Below are 16,005 nucleotides of genomic sequence, written 5' to 3' on the forward strand. Positions count from 1 at the left end.
TTGAAGAGGAAGAATACATTAAATGCCCATTGTTTTCCTCACTTGATTTGTCAGTTTCTCTTCTCTTAAATCATTTCACCCCACAAATCTGTTTTTCCAATACCTGCAGAGAGAGCTAAATCTTTCTTCATGGTTGAGCTATTTAAAATCCGGAACCATCTTTATTTTTTGATGACTTGCCATAGTTTTTCTTCTCAATTTGGTTTTCTCCTCTGCATTTCTGAGTTTCTAGTTCCATGGGGGAGGGCGGGGTGGAGGGGGTGCGCACGGGTGGGGGGCGCAAGGGGTGGGGGGGTGCGGGTGGCAGGGAGATAAATGAACTGCTTCTGGCTGTCTGCCAGTGCTGCTCTGTTGCTAGTTACAGATGATCTGCAAGAGTAGCTTGGTGTGGTGACCTCTCATTATTTTCTTTTCTCTTCTAATGAGGAAATGGTTGACCTCTGCTCATCAACCCGCCTTAACATCAGAGATTCACAGTGTGAGGAATCTAGGCTGCAAACTAGCCTGTTGTTGTTCGAATATACACTGTCCCGTTTCCCCTTTGTTTGGTTTGTTTTTCTAAGTACAATGACCAGTTGCTTTTCAGCAATGTTTTAGAAAGCATCACCATTACATTATTGGGTCTCTTTTCTCTCAGAAAGAGCAGGCTAATGGATGACCTAATAAGGTCTTTAAAATTATAAAAGGATTTGATAGGGTAGAGAAAATGTTTCCACTTGTGGGGAAAGCCAAAACTAGGGGCCATAAATATAAACTTGCCACAAATAAATCCAATAAGGAATTCGGGAGAAACTTCTTTACCTGGAGAATGGTTAGAATGTGGAATTTTCGACCAAAGAAGTAGTTGAGGCAAATAGTGTAGGTGCATTAAAAGGAAGCTAGGTAAGTACACAAAGGAGAAAGGAATAGAAGGATGTGCAGATATGATTAGATAAAGTAGGGTGGAAGGAGGCTCATGTGGAGCATAAACCAATTGCCTTGAATAGCCTTTCTGTGTGCTGTAAATTGTATTCAATTGGACTAATATTCTATGGATCTGTTTATACAAATAACTTAGTATTTCCCCTTGCAACTACTGTCCTATACAGTGACAAGATTTCCTATGCCTTGTCATACATTTCTGTCCCACCTTATTTAACAAAATATATTTTATATATCATGTATGCTACTTCTGCACCAATATAATGTGTCCTAATGTCAAGGGAGTAGATTTTCTGTCTTCTGTGATGGCAGATTTTAGGGGGCAGGAAATTACACAGGGAGCCTTTGATTTGGATGAATAGTGTTCCTGCACAAATCATGAAAGAGCTGCATTTTCGTATGTAATTTGATGCAAGTGAACTCAGGAATAATTTCACAATGCTGAGGCTTGATTTGTGCAGTGAGATTATCCTGCTCATACATGGATGTCAAATGCCAGTCCTGTTGCTTTTTCAAGTAACAATTTCTTAAAAGTAAACTATTCAAATTGATTTCTAAAAAAAAATGATTGCCTAAATGATGTTAGGTTCTCCTCTATCCCTGAGTTTTGTTCTAAAAGGAAAGAATCTAGGATGCCAAGGAAGTTCATCTCTGTGGGAATGGGTCACTTGCCCTTGCCATTATTCACTGATGTTTGCAGGCACCATTCTTTTCCTTTAATGTAATCCTCTGTGCCGGAAGGAGAAGGCAGATTTTAAGGATGATTCCTAGGAAATGAAAGGATTTTAAGGATGGCCACTCTGCAGCCAGGATAATTTAGAAATAGCACCACTCCCCTGCATCCAGTCAAAGGATCATAGAGGAGATTATTGACTTCTTGATACTTTCCTTCAGACGCCTGGGCTGGTCAGATGTTACCTTGTAGTAAAGCCATGTCAGGGTCTCAAGTGCCTGTTGTGTGCTGCACAATATCACCATCAAGAGAGACCCAAATGTGGAGGAGGTAGAGCAGAAAGCCAACTTGAAGTCAGTGGAAGATTAAATCGGGTTGGATGTATAATGGGTAACCATTTCAATATCGCCTGTTCACACCATCATCCAAAGTTAAAACTAAATCCCACGCACACCCACCTCCATGCACTGGCTTGTCCTACAAGTAGAGAAGTACCATTGAGATGTTGGAAATTCCATGAGTACGTACCAAGACTCCTGAGACAGCACCTTCCAAACCCGCGACCTCTACCACCTAGAAGGACAAGGGCAGCAGATGCATGGGAACACCAGCACCTGCAAGCTCCCCTCCAAGCCACACACCATCCTGACTTGGAACTATATCACCGTTCTTCATTGTTGCTTGGTCAAAATCCTGGAACTCCCTTCCTAACAACACTGTTCGTGTACCTACCCCACATGGACTGCAGCGATTCAAGAAGGCAGCTCACCACCACCTTCTCAAGAGCAATTAGGAATGGGCAATAAATGCTGGCCTAGCCAACGATGTCCACATCCCATGAACGAATGTTTTAAAAAATGATGACATTAGGGTTTGTCAGAAGAATTTTTGTACTGTAGTCTTTTAAAATATCCATGTGTCAACAGTTTCACTAATATTCTGAGGATTATATGCCAGTGTTTGTAGATGGTGCAAACTGCACTGAGGAATTCTGCCACTTCCTGCCAAACAATGTTGACCATACTCCTGTATTTTCTAAGCAGGAGCCATTTATTACATCAGCTGCTCTAATTCTGCATGTGAAAATCTGGGGGGCCCTGGCTTACTAGTGCACCATTTTCAGTCTGCAGTCTTTCAGCAAAAGTAGTTGACTGAATATTTGCCATAAAAATTGGACCTGTGTTTTAAAAGGATGTTGCAACCTTAGAACCATAGAAACACTATGGCACAGAAGGAGACCATTTAGCCCATCGTGTCTGTGCCGGCTGAAAAAACAAGCCGCCCAATCTAATCCCAGCTTCCTGCACCTCATCCATAGCCTTGCAGGTTACAGCACTTCAGGTGCATGTCCAGGTACCTTTTCAATCAGTTGAGGGTTTTTGCCTCCACCACCATTCCTGGCAGTGAATTCCAGACACCCACCACCCTCTGGGTGCACACGTTTTTCCTCATGTCCCCTCTAATCCTTCTACCAATCACCTTAAACCTGTGTCCCCTGGCAATTGACCTCTCCGCTAGGGGAAACAGGTCCTTCCTGTCTACATTATCTAGGCCCCTCATAATTTTGTACACCTCAATTAAGTCACCCTTCAGGAGTGGAAAGCAGTCAGACCTGTGTGGAAACAACCAGAACCGGGAGCGGATAAATCCAGTGCGAGGCTTGGGGCCTTCACTTACCTTCAGGAGCGGAGAGTGCGCTGGAATTTTGAAAAAAAAAGCCAACAGTGATGTCACAGGAAAGCTGCAAAGTGATTGGTTGGTGAGTCACTGCTGTTAGGGAATAGCTCTAAATAGCTGGCTAAGTAACTAAGGTAAGAAAGGTCTACAGTTTATTTTCATATATAGTAAGTAGTGTTTTTTAGGGAGTTCTGTAGTAACGAACACCAGGGAAGAAGGGCTCTAGAGTAATTGATATCATTTGATATTAAGATCTTGCAAAAGGTTTAATTTAAAGAACTAAGTCATGGCAGGAGAGCTCAAAGCCGTGGTGTGCTCCTCGTGCTCCATGTGGGAAGCCGAGAACAATTCCAGTGCCCGGGATCAGCACGTGTGCAGGAAGTGTTTCCAGCTGCAGCTCCTGGAAGCCCAGGTTTTGGAGCTGGAGCGACAGCTGAGGACACTGTGGAGCATCCACAAGGTGGACAGTATCATGGATAGCACGTATAGAGAGGTGGTCACATCATAGGCTCAGACTCCACAGGCAGGAAGGAATGGGTGACCACCAGGCAGAGCAAGAGGACTAGGCAGGCAGTTCAGGAATCTCCTGTGGCTCTACCCCTGCAAAACAGATATACTGCTTTGGATACACTTGGGGGGAATGGCCTCTCAGGGGAAAGCAGCAACAGCCCAATTCGTTGCACCACGGTTGGCTCTGCTGCACAGGGTAGGAGTAAAAAGTGTGGAAATGCAATAGTTATAGGGGTTTCAATTGTCAGGGGAATAGATAGGCATTTCTGTAGCCGCAAGGGACATAGGGGGAGTATTTGCCAGAGTGGTTGGGGAGGGTTTAAACTAAAATGGTAGGGGGATGGGAACCTTTGCAAGGAGTCAGAGGAGGGGGGATCAAAGACAAGAACAAAAGACAGTAAGGGAAATAAGAAAAGTGATAGGCAGAGAAATCAAGGGCCAGAATCAAACAGGGCCACAGTGAAAAATAGTGGGAAGGGGCCAAGCAATGTTAAAAAGACAAGCCTTCAGGCTTTGTGCATTAACGCGCAGAGCATTCGCAATAAAGTGGATGAATTAATCATGCAAATAGATGTAAAAGGGTGTGATATAGTCCAGATTACAGAGACATGGCTGCAGGGTGACCAGGGATGGGAAATGAACACCCAGGGGTATTCAGTATTTAGGAAGGACAGACAAAAAGCAAAAGGCGGTGGAGTTGCATTGCTGGTTAAAGACGAAATTAACGCAATAGTGAGGAAAGATATTAGCTCTGACGATGTGGAATCTGTATGGGTAGAGCTGAGAAGCCCTAAGGGGCAAAAAATGTCAGTGGGGGTTGTATATAGACCCCCAAACTGTAGTGGTGATGTTGGGAATGGCATTAAACAGGAAATTAGAGACGCATGCAATAAAGGAACATCTGTAATTATGGGTGAATTTATTCTGCATATGGATTGGGCAAATCAAATTAGTCACAATACGGTAGAGGAGGAATTCTTGGAGTGTATACAGGATGGTTTTCTGGACCAATACATTGAGGAACCAACTGGAGAACTGGCCATCCTAGACTGGGTATTGTGTAATGAGAGAGGAATAATTGACAATCTAGTGGTGCAAAACCCCTTGGGGATGAGCGACCATAATATGATAGAATTCTTCATCAAGATGGAGAGTGACTTAGTTGTTTCTGAGACTAGGGTCCTGAATTTTAGTTCACGAAACTACGAAGGTATGAGGCGCAAGTTGGCTATGACGGATTGGGAAACGTTACTTTAAGGGATGACGGTGGAAAGGCAATGGCAAACAAAAGAGCGCATGGATGAAGTGCAACAATTGTTTATTCCTGTCTGGCGCAAAAGTAAAATGGGAAAGGTAGCCAAACCTTGGCTTACAAGGGAAATGAGAGATAGCATTAGATCCCAGAAGGAGGCATATAAATTCGCCAGAAAAAACAACAGATCTGTGGATTGGGAGCAGCTTAGAATTCAGCAAAGGAGGACTAAGGGATTGATTAAGAAGGGGAAAATAGAGTACGAGAGCAAGCTTGCGGGGAACATAAAAACTGACTGTAAAAGTTTCGATAGGTATGTGAAGAGAAAAAGATTGGTGAAGACAAATGTAGGACCCTCACAGTCAGAAACAGGGGAATTTATTATGGGGAACAAAGAAATGGCTGACCCACTAAATGCATACTTTGGTTCTGTCTTCACAAAGGACAACACAAATATCATACCAGAAATGTTGGGGAGCACAGGATTTCGTGAGAGAGAGGAACTGAAGGAAATCAGTATGAGTAGAGAAATGGTGCTGGGGAAATTGATGGGTTTGAAGGCCTATAAATCCCCAGGGCCTGATGGTCTGCCTCCCAGAGTACTTAAGGAAGTGGCCCTAGAAATAGTGGATGCATTGGTGGTTATCTTCCAAGATTCTATGGACGCTGGAACAGTTCCTACAGATTGGAGGATAGCTAAATGTAACCCCACTATTTAAAAAGGGAGGTAGAGAGAAAGCAGGGAATTATAGACCAGTCAGCCTGATGTCAGTAGTGGGGAAAATTCTAGAGACCATTATCAAAGATTTTATAGCAGAGTACTTGGAGAACAGTGGTAGAATTGGACAGAGTCAGCATGGATTTACGAAAGGGAAATCATGCTTGACAAATCTACTGGAATTCTTCGAGGATGTAACTAGTAGAGTTGATGAGGGGGAGCCAGTGGATGTGATTTATTTGGACTTTCAGAAGGCTTTCAACAAAGTCCCACATAAGAGATTACAGTGGAAAATTAAAGCACATGGGATTGGGGGTAGTGTATTGTAATGGATAGAAAATTGGTTGGCAGACAGGAGACAAAGTGTAGGAATAAATGGGTCTTTTTCCGAATGGCAGGCAGTGACTAGTGGGGTACCGCAGGGATCAGTGCTAGGACCCCAGCTATTTACAATATATATTAATGATTTAGATGAGGGAACTAAATGTAATATCTCCAAATTTGCAGATGACACAAAACTGGGTGGGGTGGGTGTGAGGAGGATGCAGAGAGGCTTCAGGGTGATTTGGACAGGTTGAGTGAGTGGGCAAATGCATGGCAGATGCAGTATAAAGTGGATAAATGTGAGGTTATCCACTTTGGTAGCAAAAACAGGAAGGCAGATTATTATCTGAATGGCTATAAACTGAGAGAGGGGAATATGCAACGAGACCTGGGTGTTCTCGTAAACCAGTCGCTGAAGGTAAGCATGCCGATGCAACAGGCTGTAAAAAAGGCAAATGGTATGTTGGCCTTCATAGCGAGAGGATTCGACTACAGGAGCAGGGATGTCTTGCTACAATTATACAGGGCCTTGGTGAGGCCACACCTGGAATATTGTGTGCAGTTTTGGTCTCCTTATCTGAGGAAGGATGTTCTTGCTGTAGAGGGAGTGCAGCGAAGGTTTACCAGACTGATTCATGGGATGGCGGGACTGACGTATGAGGAGAGATTGAGTCGGTTAGGATTATATTTGCTGGAGTTCAGAAGAGTAGGGGGGATCTCATAGAAACCTATAAAATTCTACAGGACTTGACAGGGTAGATGCAGGAAGATATTCCCGATGGTGGGGGAGTCCAGAACCAGGGGTCATAGTCTAAGGATACGGAGTAAACCATTCAGGACTCAGATGAGGAGAAATTTCTTCACCCAGGGATTGGTGAGCCTATGGAATTTGTTACCACAGAAAGCAGTTGAGGCCAAAACATTGTATGTTTTCAAGAAGGAGTTAGATATAGCTCTTGAGTTTAAAGGGATCAAAGGATATGGAGTGAAAGCGGGAACAGGTTACTGAGTTGGATGATTAGCCATGATCATAATGAATGGCGGAGCAGACTCGAATGGCCTACTCCTATTTTCCATGTTTCTATGTTTCACCCCTCAGCCTCCTCTGTTCTACGGAAAATAACCCGAGCCAATGCAATCTTTCCTCATTGCTGCAACTTTCAAGTCCTGGCAACATTCTTGTAAATCTCCTCTGTATTCTCTCCAGAGCAATTATGTCCTTCCTGTACTGTGGTGACCAGAACTGTGCACAATACTCCAGCTGTGGCCTTACCAGCATTTTATACAGTTGTGTTCTACACCTCGGCCAATAAAGGAAAGCATTCCATATGCCTTCTACACCACTCTATTTACCTGTCCTGCCACCTTCAGGGGCCTGTGGACATGCACTCCAAAGTCTCTCACTTCTTCTACCTTTCTCAATATCCTCCCATTTATTGTGTATTCCCTACCTTCATTTGCCCTCCCCAAATGCATTACCTCACACTTCTCTGGATCGAATTCCATTTGCCACTTTTCCGCCCACTCAACCAAACCATTGATAACACTCTGGAGTCTACAGCTATCCTCTTCACTATCAACTACACGCCCAATTTTTGTGTCATCTGCAAATTTTCCAATCATGCCTCCCACATTTATGTCCAAATCATTAATATATACCACAAACAGCCGGATGGATTGCATCCCAGATTGTTAAAGAAAGCCAGGGAGGAAATAGCGGATGCACTGAGGATCATCTTCAAATCCTCACTGGATACAGGTGAGATGCCAGAGGATTGGAGGTCTGCGAACGTTATACCATTGTTTAAAAAGGGTGTGAAGGATAGGCCAAATAATTATAGGTCAGTCAGTCTGACCTCGGTGGTGGGTAAATTATTAGAATCAATTCTGACAGACAGGATAAACTGCCACTTAGAAAGACACGGATTAATCAGGAATAGTCAGCATGGTTTTGTTGAGGGAAGGTCATGTCGCTTTAAACAGGTTCCAGAAGCTGGCCGAGCGTGTCTACCCTAAGGCACAGAGTGGATTTCGAGCAGAGACATCCACCATTGACATGCTGTTCTCCCTTCACCAGCTACAGGAGAAATGCCGCGAACAACAGATGCCCCTCTACGTTGCTTTCATTGATCCCACAAAAGCCTTTAAAAGACCTTGTGAGCAGACGTGGTCTCTTCAGACGACTAGAAAAGATTGGATGTCCACCAAAGTTACTAAGTATCATCACCTCATTCCATGACAATATGAAAGGCACAATTTAGCCTCATCAGACCCCTTTCCTATCCTGAGTGGCGTGAAACAGGGCTGTGTTCTCACACCTACACTGTTTGGAATCTTCTTCTCCCTGCTGCTCTCACATGCGTTTAAGTCTTCAGAAGAAGGAATTTTCCTCCATACAAGATCAGGTGGCAGGTTGTTCAACCTTGCCCGTCTTAGAGTGAAGATCAAAGTACGGAAAGTCCTCATCAGGGAACTCCTCTTTGCTGATGATGCTGCTTTAACATCTCACACTGAAGAGTGCCTGCAGAGTCTCATCGACAGGTTTGCGTCTGCCTGCAATGAATTTGGCCTAACCATCAGCCTCAAGAAAATGAACATCATGGGGCAGGACGTCAGAAATGCTCCATCCATCAATATTGGCGACCACGCTCTGGAAGTGGTTCAAGAGTTCACCTACCTAGGCTCAACTATCACCAGTAACCTGATTCTAGATGCAGAAATCAACAAGCGCATGGGAAAGGCTTCCACTGCTATGTCCAGACTGGCCAAGAGAGTGTGGGAAAATGGCGCACTGACACCGAACACAAAAGTCCGAGTGTATCAAGCCTGTGTCCTCAGTATCTTGCTCTATGGCAGCGAGGCCTGGACAACGTACGTCAGCCAACAGCGATGTCTCAATTCATTCCATCTTCGCTGCCTCCGGAGAATACTTGTCATCAGGTGGCAGGACCGTATCTCCAATACAGAAGTCCTCGAGGCGGCCAACATCCCTAGCTTATACACACTACTGAGTCAGCGGCGCTTGAGATGGCTTGGCCATGTGAGCCGCATGGAAGATGGCAGGATCCCCAAAGACACATTGTACAGCGAGCTCGCCACTGGTATCAGACCCACCGGCCGTCCATGTCTCCACTTTAAAGATATCTGCAAACGCAACATGAAGTCCTGTGACATTGATCACAAGTCGTGGGAGTCAGTTGCCAGTGGTCGCCAGAGCTGGCGGGCAGCCATAAAGGCGGGGCTAAAGAGTGGCGAGTCGAAGTGACTTAGCAGTTGGCAGGAAAAATGAAAGAAGCGCAAGGGGAGAGCCAACTGTGTAACAGCCCCGACAAACAATTTTATCTGCAGCACCTGTGGAAGAGTCTGTCACTCTAGTATTGGCCTTAATAGCCACTCCAGGCACTGCTTCACAAACCATTGACCACCTCCAGGCGCTTACCCATTGTCTCCTGAGACAAGGAGGCCAAAGAAGAAGAAGAAGAAGAAGTCAGCATGGTTTTGTTAAGGGAAGGTCATGTCTTACTAACTTGATTGAGTTTTTTGAGGAAGTAACAAGGAGGATTGATGAGGGTAGTGCAGTGGATGTGGTCTACATGGATTTTAGTAAGGCATTTGTCACTGGAACGCCACTGGAAACTGCTTTCCATTCTCAAAAACATCTGTCGATTACTACCCTTTGTTTCGTGTCACTGAGCCAATTTTGGATCCAACCTGCCACATTCCCCTGTATCCCATGGGCTTTCATTTTACTGACCAGTCTGCCATGTGGGACCTTGTCAAATGCCTTACTAACAGCTGTTATTGATTCCTTAACCAATAATATTATACCCCCTCCTTTTCTATCCCCCTCTCTATCCCGTCTGAATATTCTCTATCCAGGGATGTCGAGCTGCCATTCTTGCCCCTTTTAAGCCAAGATTCCATTACCACAATGAAAATGTGTTGCCATGTGTCTATCTGTGCCCTCAGCTCATCAGCTTCATTTACTCTACTCCTTGCATTTAAATAAATACCTTTTAACACTGCCAAATTCCTGTGCTGCACATTCTTTAACCTTTGCTTCTTCTGTCTTTCAGAGCCACTCACTAATTTACTGCCTCCCATTCCCTGCCCTGAAAGTATCCTATCTAATACTGTGCTCAGGTTCCCATCCCCCTTCCAATCTGACTTAAACCATCCCCAACAACACTAGCAAACCTTCCTGCAAGGATATTCATTCCAGTCCTGTTCGGGTATATACTGTCCGGCTTGTACAGATTCCATCTTCCCTAGAACTGGTCCCAATTCCCCAGAAATCTGAAGCCCTCCCTGCTGCACCATCTCTCCAGCCACAAATTCATCTGGTGTATTCTCCTATTTCTATACTTACCAGCACGTGACCTTGGGAGTAATTCGGAGATTACTATCTTGAGGTCCTGTTTGCTAATCTCTTTCCTAACTCCCTAAACTCAGCCTGCAGGACCTCATCCGTCTTTCTTCCCATATTGTTGGTGCCAATGTGGACCATGACCTCTGACTGTGCACCCTTGCCCTCTAGATTGCTCTCAAGCCACTTGGTGATATCCATGACCCTTGCACCAGGGAGGCAACATACCATCCTGGAATCACATCTGCAACCACAGAAACGCCTGTCTGTTCCCCTAACTAGAGAATCCCCTATCACTATTGCTCTCTTGTCCTTTCTCCTCCCTCCCTGCACGGCTGAGCCACGCATGGTGCTCTGGTCATGACTCTCGCTGTACTCTCCAGAGGAACCCTCTCTCCATTGGTACTCAGAACTGAATACCAGTTTGAAAATGGGATGCCCTCAGGGGACTCCTGCACTACCTGCTTTGACCTTCTTGTCTGTCTGGCAGCCACCCAGTCCCTCTCTGCCTGTGCTGCCTTAAGCTCTGTGGTGACTACCTCCTGAAACGTGCTATCCACGCAGTTCTCTTCCTCGCGGATGCGCCACAGTGACTCCAGCCACCGCTCAAGTTCCGAAACCCGGATCTTAAGCTTCTGCAGCTGGTGACACTTCCTGCAGATGTGTTTGTCAAGGGCACATAGTGCGTCCACGACTTCCCACATGCCACAGGAGGCACATTCCGCTTGACCGAGCTTCCCTGCCATTACTTAGCTTTACAAACTAATTATTGCTAGTGCAATAAGTGGAATAATGTACCACTCACCTGCCAATCAGCTTCTTCTCCTGTACTGTGGAGGCTGAAAAGACAGAAAAAAAAAGAAAGACAGCAAAGAGCACCTCCTTCTCCTTGTCAGTGAAATCCCTCACACACATCTCACAGCCTTACTCTCTGTCCAAACAGCACTATTCTAATTAGTAACTATTGATAAATTACACGAGCTAGTACGAACCTTACCACGTACAAGGTAGTTATTTGAGGGTTTTAAAAAAAATAACTTTTTTTCTCTGATTTTTTGAAGCTATTTACAGGCAATAACAGTTGTTACTTACCAACCAATCAGCTTACAGATTTCCTGTGATGTCACTGTTAGTTTTTTTCCACTTTTCAAACCAGCGCGCGGGGACACAGACACCGACACCGACTGCCTCTCCGTGACGACCTCGAGCCCCACTCTCGATTTATAGCTCACTCTCCAGTCTTGGTTCCTCCTAAGTCCGCCAACTGCCGCTCTGGTCCTCCAGGAGCGTTTTAATAAAAATTCTGCTTCCAAATCATCCAGTGGTGATTAACATAAAAGCAAAATATTGCAGATGCTGGAAATCTGAAATAAAAACAGAAAGCGCTGGAAAAACTCAGCAGGTCTGGCAGCATCTGTGGAGAGAGATGCAGAGTTAACATTTCAGGTCTGTGACCCTTCTTCAGAACTGGCAGATATAAGAAATGTAAATGATTTTAAGCAAGTAAAGTGGGGGCGGGGCAAGAGATAACAAAAGAGAAGGTATTGATAGGACAAGGTCACAGAATAGCTGACCAGAAGGTCATGGAGCAAAGGCAAACAGTATGTTAATGGTGTGCTGAAAGACAAAGCATTGGTACAGATAGGACTGAAAACTGAACAGCCACAAGCACAAACATGAAAAAAACAGTGGGTAGGCACCGTAGAAACAAACTGAACAAACTAAAATAAAATAAACACAAAAAAAAAAGAAAAATAACTAAAGATAAAAGTAAAATGGGGGGCCCGTCATGCTCTGAAATTATTGAACTCAATGTTCAGTCCGGCAGGCTGTAGTCTGCATAATCGGTAAATGAGATGCTGTTCCTTGAGCTTGCGTTGATGTTCACTGGAACACTGCAGCAATCCCAGGACAGAGATGTGAGCATGAGAGCAGGGGGGTGTGTTGAAATGGCCGGCAACCGGAAGCTCGGGGTCATGCTTTTGGACTGAACGGAGGTGTTCCGCAAAGCTGTCACCCAGTCTCCTTTTGATCTCCCCAATATAGAGGAGACCACATTGTGAGCAGCAAATACAGTATACTACATTGAAAGAAGTACAAGTAAGTCGCTACTTCACATGAAAAGAGTGTTTGGGGCCTTGGATAGTGAGGAGAGAGGAGGTAAATGGGCAGGTATTACACCTCCTGAGCTTGCAGGGGAAGGTGCCGTGGGAAGAGGACGAGGTGGTGGGGGTAATGGAGGAGTGAACCAGGGTGTCGTGGAGGGAGCAATCCCATCGGAATGCCGACAGTGGAAGGGAGGGGAAGATGCCTCTGGTAGTGGCATCACGCTGGAGGTGGCGGAAATGACGGAGGATGATCCTTTGGAACTGGAGGTTGATGGAGTAGAAAGTGAGGACAAGAGGAACCCTGTCGCGGTTCTGGGAGGGAGGGGAAGGGGTAAGGGTAGAGGTGTGGGAAATGGTTGAGGGCCCTGTCAACCACAGTGGGGGGAATCCTCGGTTGAGGAAAAAGGAAGACATATCAGAAGCGCTGTCATGGAAGGTAGCATCATCAGAGCAGATGCGTCGGAGATGGAGAAACTGGGAGAATGGAATGGAGTCCTTACAGGAGGCAATGTATGAAGAAATGTAGTCGAGGTAGCTGTGATTAACATGTTTGGAGCTTGTTTGGAATATGTAATTGGGTTCAACCCAGAAGATTTTCCTGGGTCACATATGCATTGCTCAGGTAGTTGCGAGACCCACAATGTAATTTTCTCCCACCAATTATGGTGGAAAATTAACCCTCGGATGTTTTTGAATTTCATTCTCGGTTTTGCTTTTTTTTTTTTGCCTCTCTTAGAAACTTTGGTTGCTGTATTTTTAGATTACCCTGTTAGGTGAATCTTAGCTGCCTAACATCTGGAAGATATCTCACACTGATATCAGGTAAGTTTCAGATAGCATGCCCAGGACATTTAAAAGTAAACCTTTCTATTCACTAATTTAGTTACAGGATCAATCTTGTGCCTCCACAGGAATTTGCTTCTGCCTTTGAAAAGCTGTACAGCATCAGTATATCACATTTTATTTTAGGATTTAAACCATCAAGCAAATGTATTGAACAAAAAGTGAAAAAGCAAATATAGAATCATGTACTTACAGTAGATATACTAGCCCAGGGGGTCCATGATGCCCTAGGGGATCGCAAGAAGGTTTCAAGGGCACCGCCATAAATAACCTCCAGGATTTAAAAAGAAATCAGATTTTAAAAGACAGAAAAATACACCTTTGATCAAGCTGTGCAAACTAACCCCTCCAGCCCTGACTCGGACCTCTGCTTCCCCCCCATCCTAAACATCTTTGTGATGATAGCAGCAGCTGCTGCTGAGGCCAGGCCCCTGCTCATTGAGCAGGGACAGATGCAATTGTCACTGGTTGCTGTGTGCATATCCTCTGGCTCGAGCTCTCCGTCCTCTGCTCTCCTCTTGCCAGGTCCCCCTGGATATTTCACCGCTCCCCCCCAAATTTGTCCAAATGTCATGCTGGGCGGGTTGTTGTTGCCTCCTCCCCAGGCCTAATTGGGGCAATTACTCTTCTACTTTCACCCCTTGCTTCCTGAATCCTCCCACCGCCTTAAGCCAGCAATTGGAGCAATTAAGCTCAAGTATGCCACGACTATTGAAATCAGCCAATATGCTCTGTGTGTGCATGCACTGGTTCCCCTTTCAGATTTGATTTTTTTGTCCTATTTTTGTTATCCGCGTGCTTACGATTGTCAATCAAATGAAGAAGAGACAAGGAAATAAGTGTCAGCTGCAAGGAGGAAATGAACTACTGGGGTCAAACAGTAAGTCGCTGTCTTCATGGAGGAAGAACATAAGAAATAGGAGCAGGGATAGGCAATTTGGCCCTTCGAACCTGCTCGGCCATTCAACAAGCTCATGGCTGATCTGCCATAACTCAGCCTTCCGATACTATTCCCGTATCCCTTAATTCCCTTCGTATCCAAAAGTCCGTCGATTTCTGTCATGAATAAACTCAATAACTGAGCATCCACAGCTCTCTGGGGTAAAGAATTCCAAAGATTTGCAACAGTTTGAGTGAAGACATTTCTCCTCATCTCAGTCCTAAATGGTCCCTTATTCTGTGACTGACTCCGTGTTCTACATTCTCCAGCCAGGGAAACATTTTTTCAGTATCTACCCTGCCAAGCTCCTTAAGAATTTTATATGTTTCAATGAGGTCACCTCTCATTCTCCTAAACACCACGGAATATAGGCCTGGTCTACTCAATCTCTCCTCAAAGGACAATCCCCTCATCCTAGGAACCAGTTTAGCGAACCTTCATGGCACTCCCTCTAGGGCAATTATGTCCTTCCTTAGATAAGAAGACCAAAACTGCACACAGTACTCCATCCTCATCAATGCCTTGTACAACATGGGCGGCACAGTGGCGCAGTGGTTAGCATCGCAGCCTCACAACTCCAGTGACCCGGGTTCAATTCTGGGTACTGCCTGTGTGGAGTTTGCAAGTTCTCCCTGTGTCTGCGTGGGTTTTCTCCGGGTGCTCCGGTTTCCTCCCACAAGCCAAAAGACTTGCAGGTTGGTAGGTAAATTGGCTGTTATAAATTGCCCCTAGTATAGGTAGGTGATAGGGACAGGTGGGAATGTGGTAGGAATATGGGATTAGTGTAGGATTAGTATAAATGGGTGGTTGATGGTTAGCACAGACTCGGTGGGCCAAAGGGCCTGTTTCAGTGCTGTATCACTAAACTACACTGTAGTAAGCCCTCAATTCATGTTAATATATTACCCGCAATCGCATAAATCTGAATTTTGTGTAATAACCTTTTGTGTGGCATCTTATCAAATGCTTTTTGAAAATCCAAATACACTACATCCACTGGTTCCCCCTTATCCATCCTACTAGTTATATCCTCAAGCGATTTCGCTTTCACAAATCCTTGTTGACTCTGCTTAATCATATTATGATTTTCTAAGTGCTCTGTTACTACATGCATAATAATAAATTCTAACATTTTGCTTACTACTGATGTTAGGCTAATTGGCGTATTTTTCTCTCTTCCTCCACTCTTAAATAGCACCGTTATGTTTGCTACCTTCCAATCCTTGGGAACTGTTCCAGAATCTAAGGAATTTTGGAAGATCAAAATCAATACATTCACTACCTCTGAAGCTACCTCTTTTAAAAACCTGAGAATCTGTGGGCATCATTTGAGGACAAGGATCAGGCTCAGGTCATGGTTGAGTAACCAGTTGGCACTCACTGTCTAGCTGAGACATGATAATTTGTGGCTGATAAAGTACCAGATGGATACTAACAAACTTAACCTTCCGGGAGAGCATCGGAGAGGAGCGGACCTGCGGGAAGAACATGGAGCGAGGAGCGGATAAATATAGCCCGAAGATCGCAGCCTAGAGCAGTTACCTTATGGGAGAGTAGCATAGAGAGTGTAGCATAGAGAGATGGTGTGTTGCCTCCCTGGAGCCAGGGTCAAGGATGTCACTGAGCGGCTGCACAGCATCCTGAAGGGGAGGGTGAACAGCCAGCAGTCATGG

The sequence above is a fragment of the Heterodontus francisci genome, chromosome 3 (genome assembly GCF_036365525.1).
Source record: "Heterodontus francisci isolate sHetFra1 chromosome 3, sHetFra1.hap1, whole genome shotgun sequence".
Taxonomy (NCBI): domain Eukaryota; kingdom Metazoa; phylum Chordata; class Chondrichthyes; order Heterodontiformes; family Heterodontidae; genus Heterodontus; species Heterodontus francisci.